Here is a 12,377-nt window from a genome sequence, read left to right as displayed (position 1 = left end):
CGGTTGGATGATTTTTGGAGACTAATGAGGAGAACTCACCAGAAATGCTTTGGAAAAGTCGCGGTGATACAGGATACAGCCAAATAGTATCTCGACCGAATAAGAAGACCAAGAGACCCGTGGATATCATATTCAGCATGAAACTAATTGAAAGAAGGCAGTTGGAAAAACAATGGGTGACTGAAGACAGGAATTAGGATAATGGTAGATTAATCAGTAATATGACATATGCTGATGATACCATACTCCTCTGTAATGACAAGGAAGAACTATGACAAATTCTTGATAAAGCTCGGAAATAACAGGGAATTCAGCTCAATCCTAGGAAGACAAAGATCATGGTTCTCAAAGGAAATACAGAGAAGCTCTTGAAAAACAAGTGTACTTTAATGTAGAAAGAATTGAGGAAGTCAGCAAGTTTGAGTAATTGTGATCCATTATTAATTTGAATTGGCTGTTCAGAAGATTAGGAATGGCTAAAACAACAGTCAGAGACTTGTCTAAAACTGGAAGGATGGATATGTCTCCACAGAAATAAAGTTGAGGATTTGGATGCAGTTGTTTTTCCAATAGCGACTTATGGATGCGAGACATGGAATCTAAAGAACTCAGATAAGAAAAAGATAGCTGCTTTTGAGATGTGGTGTTACAGAAGGCTGTTCGGGATATCATATACTGAAAGGCATGCAAATGAATGGGTGTTAAAAAGATCCGTAGAAGACTTTATGGCTCCTTAAGGATATTGGCAGAAGAAAGTTGAAATACTTTGGACACATTGAAAGAATGGAATGAGGACTTCTCAGAACAGTAATAGAAGGTAAAGTTTTCCGGGGAAAAGAAGAAAGGGTAGACCGTGAATGCAATGGATGGATGGATGTGTGTGTGTGTGTGGATTGACTGATCTTCAGAGTTGAAGCCTCCAACATACAACAGGCCTACATGGCAAGGACTGATGCGGCACATCGCCGAGCATCGGAGTGACATACGGCATCTGTGGATGTCCAATGATGTTGAGAATGGATAAAAATCAAGAGAGTGAACTGGAAGTTTTTAAAATTATTTCAAAATCTCAATGTTATGTAGCTTATATTTTATCCAATAGAATTGGATGAGATATAATAAATATGTTAACAGAATGTAAAAAAAGGAACTAATAATTCTACCTTTGGATGTAGATGTTTCCGTCTTAATGTTCGAGTGGAGAGGGTAAAACAATCACAGCTATATTAAGTTTTCTGTCTGGTTAAAATAACCCCCCCCCTCCATCCTGTTTATTGCTGGTTTCAACGATGCCCAAATTTGTTCTAAGCAGGGTTTTGGATTATATAGCACCCAGCCCACAAGGCAGTATACATGAGCTAACTTTAAAATGTTTCACACGTGGATTGAAAGCCAGAAATTCAAGGGCCTCTGGAATTTCTCCGTTGAAGGCTCCATAAACTTTAACTTCACATTGATAAAACTTTAGTTAATTTTTTCTTTTACGTAAATAAAAAATAAACACACGTTTCTGTCCTTATAAAATCGTATTTATTTTAAAGCGAATTAGGGACGACTACGAGTATGCTGGACAGTTTACCTCACACACTATTGATGTAGGTGTTGTACCTCTCATGTGTGTGTGATACATACACACACATATATATGTGAATTAGGTGAAAGATGTGAAATAGATGTGAAATTAGGTGACTCAACGTCAGATGAAAAAAAAAAAAAGTCCTTATAAAGATTCCTTGCGTTATAGAGTTCTAATCTAGGTATTTTCAACCGAAGCAAACATTGCAAGATCCTCGCGACTGCATTATGAAGGTGCTTTTACTAATTTAGTTTATATTTATGTATTTTTTATTTACTTTTATTAATTTAGTTTAGTTATTTGGGGATTTTTCTTAATTGTTTCAGTCAATTCCCCATCCAAAACAGGTTGCAAACTGATAATACACTTAATACCATAGGTAACTAAGTTAAGATAATCCGGGAAACCGGTCAGACAGCACAAATATGTGATGTTAAGGCCTTTAATTAAAATGGTGGTCTCACACCGGGAGATGAAAATCAACTACACACCTAACAATGTTTATTCATACAATATTCTGGTTTTAACAAAATACAGTTTGGGTAGTGTATGTGGGGGGGGGACCATCCATTGACCAATCAGGCAAAATATACGAAGGGGTACCTAAAACATGACCAGAATCTGAACTTGGCGCACGAGCATTTTCTAGTTTTTTAGTAACGGATGATGATGCTGTGCATAATGATCCATCATGTTTTCCCCACCAGTTTGGCAATTGGCGTCATCCGGTGTGAAATGGTGCGTTGTACTACTACTTTTGTTAGTACTTACAAGCAAGTTTGGCGATTTTATGATGGCTGACCACAAGGAACAGAGGGTGTGCGCGAAAGTTTGTTTTCTTTTGGGTAAAACTGCAGCTGAAACTATTGTTATGCTTCGAGAAACTTTTAAGGACGACGCCAGTAGCGCACCCAGAGGGAGGACCAAGGGGCCCTGTACTCCCCAAAGGAAATGGAAAAAACACTAGAAAAATTTCCAGAAATCTTTTCCTAATAAAAATTCATTTTTTTTAATTATGTTGTGTTGCGTCTTCTATTTCTATGCTATTTATGAATTAGCGATCATTGCAGATGCTCAGTCATAGGTCGTATGCGATGCGTAGTGTGTACTCTCAAATCGTCTACTCAACATTGTTACATAACATGGATAAGAATTTGTCTATAGGAAGAGATGGAATATCAGCCCGTTTACTAAAGGAATGTTCAACCGAATTGGCTGCGACATTCACATGTCTGAGCTGAGGAACGATACCACATGAACGGAAGGAATGTATAATAGTTCCATTTGGTGCAAAAACTGATGTGTCTAACTACCGACCTATCAGTATCTCTGGTGTGGTAGTGAAGATGTTAGAGAAGTTGGTATGAATTCGCATACAGAAATGGTTAGAGAAACATGCTATACTCTGCAAGGAACAGCATGGGTTTACTAAAGGTCATGCTTTAGCAATTTGCTCATATTTTATAACAATGTTATGGCCGAGTTGGATAAAGGGAATTGATACACTATGATAGCGTTGAATTTTTCTAAGGCATTTGATAGGATATCACATGAAAAGGTGTTGCATAAACTGGAGAATATGGGATTGGAATATAACTCTTGACGTGGATCAGGGGATGGTTGACAGATATCAAAAAGTGGTATACAGTGGGTGCGTATCTGCCAGATTTAAGGTAGCCAGTAGTGTACCTCAGGGTTCAGCCCTTGGGCCATTATTGTTCAATCTGTACATTAATGACATCAGACAGGGTCTAACATTTGCACAGCAAAGCTGAACATATACATTCTCACCGTTCCTCCCATGATGATCTAGTTTCCCTGTCTCAACCCAATTAACCACCTTACTGGCATTAAAGATCAAATACACACCCTCAAAAGCTTCGTATCCATCATAAATTTCAATGCAATATCAATGGTATTACAATTTTAATATGCACTTCGCATCCATGGAAATGTGGAAGTATATATACGTCCTGGCTGGTAGCGTGGTTAATAATTTCTCCAAGTTCCTGATGCCAAATCCATTCAGGCACAGGCCATCACACTTATAGAAATCTTTTCTGTCATCAACACTGTTGCATAGATTTTTTTATTTTAAATATAACAAAGGCATGCTTGTCATTTATACTCGCTATCCAACTTGAAAATAATACAAAATAGTTCAGGAAAGAAAAATAAATAAACCATGATTCTCTTTCTCCCGTAGTGGGTCACTCATGGATGGTAGATGATGTTCTTTGTTAACCTCCTCCAATCATCTTGGTCTCTTGTTCTTGATGTCAGTTGAGAAAGGGAGAAATCTGTCCATTTTTTGATGTTACCAGTCCATTTTAATCGGGGTCGGCTCCTAACCCTGGATCGATTCCTTCTAGTGCTTGCTTTGGAATGACATTAGCCCTCTCCACATATTCGAACCATTTCATCTGTCTTCTTCTAATGACTGTCGATATTGCAACTGTCAGAATATTTTCCCTTCTTCTCCCGTCTATTGAATCAATCAGTTTTCGGACATTTTCATTGGCTTCGTGAGCGGTATAGGGAATTCTCAAAAGTTTCTAAAAGTTTTCATTTCAAAAGAGAGGAGTCTCCTCTCATCTTCCCTCAATAAAGTCCATGCCTCACAACCATATAAGAGGATAGAATTCACCAAAGTTTCAATTAGTCAGTCTGACTGTCATTGCTATTATGTTATATCTCCACAATGGGTTTTAACTTCTGTAGGACCACAGTTGCCTTATGGCAATTCAGTATTTAATGTCGGTTTTTGAGAGACCATCTTGACTCAGCATGGTTCCTAGATAAGTTGTTTACATTCTCAATTTTTATCTTTAAGGGTTCAATGTCTGATTTTGAGGTTATCGTTATTTTTGTTTGTTGCAGGTTTATGTATAATCCATATTTTTTTAATGTTTCAAAAACGAATCTGGTTATCTCTTTTAATTCTTCTTCACTTTCTGCCAGAAAATCGATATTCTGCAAAACATAAGTTGTTTATTCTTAGTCTGCCAACTACTATTCCAGTGTCATATTCATGAAGAGCTTTATCTATGGCATATTCCAGAAAACAATTAAAAAGAGGGGACAAGATGCATTCCCCCCCCTTGGAACGGTTCACTGCTGTAATTTTTAATTGCAATTCTCATATCAGATGTGGAATAAAGAGATTTAATAATCCTAATGATTTTATTGTCAATACCATAATGTTCTAAAAGTTTCCATAATGTCTCTCGCCATATTGAGTCAAAAGCTTTTTGAAGGTCTAAAAAGTTGCGACAGATTACTTTATTATGTTCTATGTATTTTTCACCTGCTATGTGTATTGTAAAAATATGGTCTATTGTACTTCTGAACTTCCAGAATCCTGCTTGTTCACCTGATAGTCTGCTTTCAATTATCTTTTCGATTCTTGACAATAATATTTTTAACAGGATTTTGCTTGGATGGCTAATAAGGTTTATTGTTCTATAGTTTCAGGATGTATGGTACACATAAGGCCAATACATCCTGAAATAAATTTAGCAAGGCGTTTATGATGATGTCACCTCCTGCGCATATCAGTTCCATTGTAACACCATTAATTCCCAGTGATTTTTCTATTTTTGAGGAGCTAGTTGCTGCAGATTTCTTTTTAATATCAGGTAATCTCTTCCTCCGAACCTCCTGGCAAAATTCCGTCCAAAATATCAGTCAGTCAGTTGAGGGGCCCTTTTGAAAAAGCTCGGTTGAGTAACATTTCCATCTATCAACTATTTTCTGATTATCTGTGATAAGAGTTCCATCTTCATCTTCTATACTCTAATTAATTGCAGTAAAAGGTTTGGTTAGTTTATTGATAATTTGAAAAGCACTTTCAAGATTATTTTTATTTCGTTCCTCTATGTTTTTACATTCATCTAATATCTCCATAAGTTTCTAGCATGGTTTGACTTCTTTTTTTAATAATCTTGGTAATATTTTTTATACTGTTCTCTATTGTCACCACTATTAATATGAGATTTCAAATTTCTTCTTTCGTCGCATAGGTCCAAAATATATTTGGTTATCCATGGTTTATTGACTTTCCTTTTGTATCCAAGAATTTCTTCAGCTGTTTCAGTTATCTTCTGAGAGAGGTATTTGGTTTTAGATTCGATATTATATTTTTTGAAGCGTGTCAAAAATTTGTTTTAATTTGTGTATGTATTTATTTGGGGGGGGGTCTTTAATTTTTCTATATTATATCTTTTACGAGTTGATTTTGTAGGAAATATTTCCCTCATTTTCATATTCACAGTTGTAATGACCATACTGTGATCATACATGATCTGGTTCTTGTGAGGTTGATGGAGTTTTTAAATTTTGTGCTTACAAGGATTAACCATTAAATTAAACATGATTATACACTAAAAAATGCTGGAAAAGGGTGATAAAGCTGAGACGTGGTTGTGAGACATGGATAATGATCAATGACTCAGAGACGAGTGTTGGATTATTATAGAAAGATTCTACGAATTGGATGGGTGTGAAACGTAATAAATGAAGAGACTGTATAGCAAAGTAAACTCCAAAGAGAATCTAAGGCAGAAAATAATTCCAAGGAAACTTAAGTTTTTTGAACATATGTACAGAATGGATAACAGCAAAAAGATCAAACATTGATGCCTGTTATAATGAACAGAATTAATAGAAGAGGACGGTCAAGTAGAGAGAGGATGGATGATATGAAGGAGTGATGTGCAAACTTGCAAACTCAGTCAGTTTGTAAGATTTGAGTCATCTAGCAATGGACAGAGAGAAATGGCAAAGAATGGTGAAACAAGCAACAAATACCAATGGGCATTGAATCCATGGGCACAGATGATGATGATTAATAGATGGAGAAAAAAAAAAACAGGAATGAAACAAACAATGTTATTATTCATCAAAACAACATGCTCACAGATAGTATAATCCAGGCTAATGAGTGACAGGCAAAGTGAGAATTTGATGAGACGACCCAATCCTTTTCTTGGGGATTGGGTCCAATCAAATCACAACCTCTATGACTAAAGACTGCTACATCAAAATTTAGCATGCTTCTACACTGCACTAAATAACTGAAATGCAAAAAAAAAATAATAAGTTCGACTTGCATAAGAGAATGAAATATAAAGCCAGAGTACTCCAGTGGTATCAGTCAATTAAAAACTTCCACAGAAATGTGCAATTTGAAAAAATAACAAATAATAAGTGAGCTAACTAATGTCAATAATAAGCACTCAGTTCAAAAAGTGACTCTGTAGCAATGACACCGCTTCGACATAGATTTAAAAAAAAAAAAAAAAAAAAAAAAACCTATTAACACCATTTATTCCCCAAACAAAGTAACCATTTAACTCTAACTTACTATTCTTAAATTCATTCACACTGCTTGCACACACAATATCCAATGGCAATCTGTTCCAATCACGCACCACTCAAAGAAAAACTTAACTTCTTGGCAGAATTCACTCTCAGCCCTCTTGTCCTTTCTCCACCCTGATAAAATGAAAAATTCCATCAACTGAAATCTTGTGCGACCCTTTCAGAATTTTTTAAGTCTCAATCACATCATCCCTGTTTCTCTTGTTTGCTAGTGTCTGCAGTCTACAAATTCTCAATCTGACTTCATAATAACTATTCCGCAATCCTGATATCATTTTACTACTCTTCTTTGCACTCCCTTCACTGTATCAAAATCACAACGGAAACCAGAAGATCACACTGGTGCACAACAATCCAAGTGAGATCTTATAAAGGCCTCGTAAAGAGACAAAATGAAATCCTTATCTTCGCATGTCAAAGTTCATTTCAGCATTGCAATTATCTTTTGAGTTGTATTTGCTACATGGCCCCTGAACTTAAACTTCGTATCTACTAACACTTCAAGATCCCTAGCCTGATTAGTTTCTTCTAGCCATAATCCTACTAATATAATACACTGGATATCTAATCATGCCAAAGGTGTGACTTTACATTTACTAATATCCATTTTCCAATGTCCACAATTCCAGCCTATTCAAATCATTCTGCAAGTACTGCATATCAGCTGCATTCCTGATTACTCTACCTATCTTTGCATCATAAGCAAATAGCTGTATGTCACCTGTCAAATCCTTCCCATGTCATTGATGTACAGATTGAAAACAGTGAACCAAGGACTAACCCTTGTGGTACAGAACTAGTTACCTTAAATCTTGCAGACTCACATCCCCAATATACCACTTTTTGATATCTGTCTATCAGCCATCCTCTTATCCATGCTAATATTTTATAATTCAATCCCATATTTTCCAATTTATGCAAGTCTTCCATGCTGTATTCTGTAAAAAGCCTTAGCAAAATCCAAAAGTATCATGGTGTATCCATTCTCCCTGTCTAACTCAACAAGGTAGCATTATTACAGAATGTAAGCAAGTTGCCAGTGTTGTCCATTGCAAATTAGAGATTCTCTGTCAACCCATTGTTGAATGCGAGCCCTAACCAACTTTTCCAAAATCTTTACTATCACTGCTTAGATACTGATTAGTCGATAGTTGGATACATCAGTCTTTGCACCAACCTTGTGCAATGGGATTACTATAGATTCCACAAGACTATCACTAATTTTAAGCAACATTCAGTGAGAGATATGGCAAACTCGTGGTCCCTATCAATATAATGTTACTGTCTGAAATAGTATGGATTCTACAATCTATTGTCATGAGTTTATTGGATGAAAAATGGAAGATTCCAGATACAAAAACCTGCTTGCACATGCCAGAAATCAGCTAACTCAAAAAAAAAAAAAAGTTTACAAAAAAGTTCTGGTCAGTGACTAGAACTAGGGTCGTCGCCAGATTAGATTGTGCCCTGAGGCAAACAATTAAATATCGCCCCTGATAGATTAGAAGACAAAAATATAAGAAATTTTCAAATTGTTAATTTGTTTTTATTACAAGAGAAACATTAATGTGAAATGATTACATAATATTAATTAAATGTTTGCTCTACAGGGATATCGCACAATAAAACTGTTTATAAGCTCTTCTAAATTTAAATTATAAGCTATGTCCACCTCTATCAATATAGTTGTTACACCACCCCGTTCTTGGGTCATTGCTGTTCGGAAATAATTTTTAATCAGTTTAAGCTTGGAAAAACTTCTTTCTGCACTCTACACTAACAGGAATTGTTAACGTAGCGACGCCACCTAGTGCAATATGTCTGAATGAGCACCATTATTAAGCCGTGCTGAGACAGGCTGCCTCTATGCTAAACCCTGTTGACAGTACTGACTAGAACTGAACTTATTTCTCTCTTCAGGAAGCCTAGGGTTGCAGATGCAAACACCACTTTCACTGAGCTACACAAGCCTTTAATACAGTGGTTCTTAACCTTTTCGAAGTCACAGAACACTTTTGATTACAAGAAAAAATTGGGGAAAAAACCAAAAGCATTAGGGGTCATAAAACTAACAATAAAAATATGCATGGATTTGCCTTTTATTTAATGCGAGACTTGGGCTTGTTGGCTTTTGCAGATTTCAGCAATATCAGGTCTAATATGTGATATAGATACTTTCATCTCTTCGTCTATATTAGTAAGTCTTTCAAGCTTTTCAGTTTTTATATTGGTTAATATTGAGAAACCGAGCTCACACTAATATGATGTTGACAATTGTAAGAAAATTTTCAGTGTCCTTGTGAAGAGAACTAGGTATAAGGGGAACGGTGAAAGTTACGAACTTAGCAAAAAACGAGATGGTTTGGTCATGTGATGAGGAGGGAGGAAGAGTATGTGGGAAGAAAGGTCATGCAGATAGATGTTCTGGGGAGGAGGAAGTGCAGGCGGCAAAAAAAGAGATGGAGGGAGATGGTATAGGAGGACTTGAGGATGAAGAACTCTGATGTGGTTAGAGGCCAAGATTCGGCTTGGACAAAAATCCAAAATTCCTAAAGAGTTATTTCAGAGAATGTAATTTTTAGAGTACGATCCGTTGACAAGGTGACTAATTATTGTTCTTGTAAAGAAAATTCCCAATTCGATCTAGTAACTGTGCCAAATGGATTTCGTATCCAATCATAATTGTGTGTATTTAAGAAAGGAAAGTAACTTGAAATCTTTTCTTCCAATATTATTAAATGTTTTGTTATAACGGAAATAATTCCATCAACATTTTTATCATGGAGCGAAGAAAACATATCTACTGTATTATTTTTTGATATGCAGTTTTTCCAAAGAAATAGAGATCAGAATAGCCAGTTACACTCAGACTGTGTCATGTGACACTTTCACCAGTGGAACACTTGTAACCAGTTCGCGGAACACCGGTTAAGAACCACTGCTTTAATATCAGGAATTATTATTATTGTAATTTTCAGCCTGTAATGCAGCTGGCAGAGATGCCACGTTTTACCAGAAAAAAGAATTCGAAACTAATCTAGTACACAACATTCTTAAGTTTTTCAAATGAAAGTATGTTAGCAATGTTGTTGTCTTGTCCTTTGAAGATGTCTCAGATGTTTCCATGTGCTCCTTGGACTACTTTGACTATGTTGATGATTTTGTTTGTATAGAGCTGTTGTTCAGGGTTAGGGTCTATTGCTTGCAATGGTGCTGTAATTGCTGGACAGGTAAAAATGTGAGTGGGTGTCTGTTCAGTATTAGAGCAGTTGTTGCAGTTTCTATATGTTCTCGCATCTGTATTGATCTTCATTCCTCTATAATGCTCTGTTCATAGTCTTGCTATCATGGTAGAGGTCTTTCTGTCAGCATTGATTTCAGGAATTTGATGTTGTATCACTGATTTCAGTGGAATTAGTTTAGCTTTTGCGTCAGCATCAGCAAGAGTTATCATGTCAGTTTCTTGGTTGAGTTCTCTAGTTTCTTTTTAAGTAACTTAGCAATGCTCATAAGGGTTTTCCTTGCAGAATTTTTTTCATCTTCTGTAAAACAGATAAACTGACCAGAGAATAACACATATTGAAATAACAATACAGGATGAGGAAAAGAGAGAGAGAGAGTGGATGAAACCAGTGTCAATATACTTGATGCAATGAGAGGTATATGGCCATCCAATGATTCAGGGTGTGCAAACGTGTTACTTTACACACCCTGTAAAGTAACATGTTCAAAGCAAGTTTGCTGGGTGGTGCAATGGAGAGGGTATCTTTAGAAATGACAGAATGTGAAGGAGTTGATAGTAATGCTTGGTACTAATGATCTGAGAGGCAGCATTAAGTGGGTAGCAAGGGAAGATTGTGGAGTAAAAATGTGTGAAGGGTAGGATAGCGAGTCTTTCCTCACTTTGACAATGCAAAATTAAGTATAATAGCAGTGATCATAAATGATATGACAGCAAGAATGTGTAGGAAGATCTAGAATATATTCATGTTTGGAATGTATCTGATGGTAGAAGAGCACTATATGCAAAAGAGGAATTGCATCTGAACAGGGAGGGACATAAGCATTTGAAGAGGTTACTGTTCTCTAAGAAAGTGGAAGAGTTTGAATGGGGGAAATGATAATATAGTGTCAATGGGGGGAATATTTATCATTATACAGAGTTGGGTCATCTTCACTCATTAGTTTTCAAGATGCCCTGACTAACTCAGTCAACTAACTTGAGAACTGGTTCAAGAAAGTGTTGGAAAAAGATCCTCTAGTTGGAAACTAGATTCGAACTAAGAACAGCTTTCTTCATGCGGCCTATGGATGCATACGACATTTCAATAAGGCAACACTGGCTCTGGTGGGGTCTATATCAGATATTCCACTGATAAAAAAATAATAAAATAAAAAATATTACACTTCGCTTCTCAGCCTTTTTGCTAAGATACTATTTGTTCTTATCTGCTTAACATGTGATACAGTTCACAAGATAAACTGATTTTTGGAAGGCAGTAATGGTACTGACTCCACCTTTGCTGTGAGTTGCCTGATACTATATGACCTCAATTATATATTTGGTTTAATCCTTTATCCAAGTGTAAGTAAACAAAGTTTGCACCTGAAGTATTTTCAGGACTGGGGCAACTCACGATAAAGGTGGTACAAGTTCTCATCACTTGCCTTAGTATCTCCCATAATGCAAAGCACATCTCCTTGCAAACATGTATAATGCTATGCATTAAGGGAAGGGCAACTACCCAGACTGGTTTCGACCTTTATTGAGGTCTCATCAGTGGGAGTGATCTGTAAATCACTCCCACTCACCTCAGAATCCTGAAAATATTTCGGGCACAAACTTTGTTTGCTTACACCTGCATAAAGGATTAAACCAAATATATAATTGGTAGCATAGCCAAGAAAAAACCTTCCATCTACTTATCTCTAATCCAGAGAATTTTAATAATAAGGTGTGATACGTTTTGGCAACTGGCATAGGTAAATATGATTTCTCCATTCCTTCCACCTTAGTATCACCACCTCTGGGTCTGGCTCCCACTGATGAGACCTCAATAAAAGTCGAAACCAGGCTGGGTAGTGGTCCTGAACTAGTGGCCCTTCCCTTAATGTATAGCATTATACATGTCCGCAAGGAGATGTGTTTGCATTATGGGAGATACTAAGGCAAGTGATGAGAACTTATACCACCTTTACCACGAGTTCCTCCAGTCCTGAAAATACTTCAGGTGCAAACTTTGTTTGCTTACACTTGGATATAGGACTAAACCAAATATATAATTTGTAGCATAGCCAAGTGAAAAAACTTCCATCAACTGTATTACCTTAGTTCCTGAGGCTATTGATTCTTCGCTTTATATTATATATAATGTGTGTGTGCTGGTCAAGATGTAAAGTGCATTTTTTTTATTATGGG

The 12,377-nt window shown here is 36.4% G+C and overlaps 1 protein-coding gene and 1 pseudogene across 10 annotated transcripts in view; one reads left to right on the top strand and one right to left on the bottom strand.

The window, feature by feature from the left end:
- The window catches only part of LOC150105365 (uncharacterized), a 521,942-nt gene that overhangs the window by 287,148 nt on the left and 222,417 nt on the right, over window positions 1-12,377 (bottom strand). The window lies entirely within an intron of this gene.
- On the top strand, window positions 11,366-11,534 carry LOC150105367 (U2 spliceosomal RNA; annotated as a pseudogene).

Source organism: Typopeltis vanoorti, chromosome 6 (assembly GCF_054136105.1).
Source record: "Typopeltis vanoorti isolate ZY-2024b chromosome 6, IOZ_Tvanoo_1.0, whole genome shotgun sequence".
Classification (NCBI taxonomy): domain Eukaryota; kingdom Metazoa; phylum Arthropoda; class Arachnida; order Uropygi; family Thelyphonidae; genus Typopeltis; species Typopeltis vanoorti.
The sequence above is the reverse complement of the archived record's forward strand: the minus strand, read 5'-3'. Positions and strand labels throughout refer to the sequence as shown.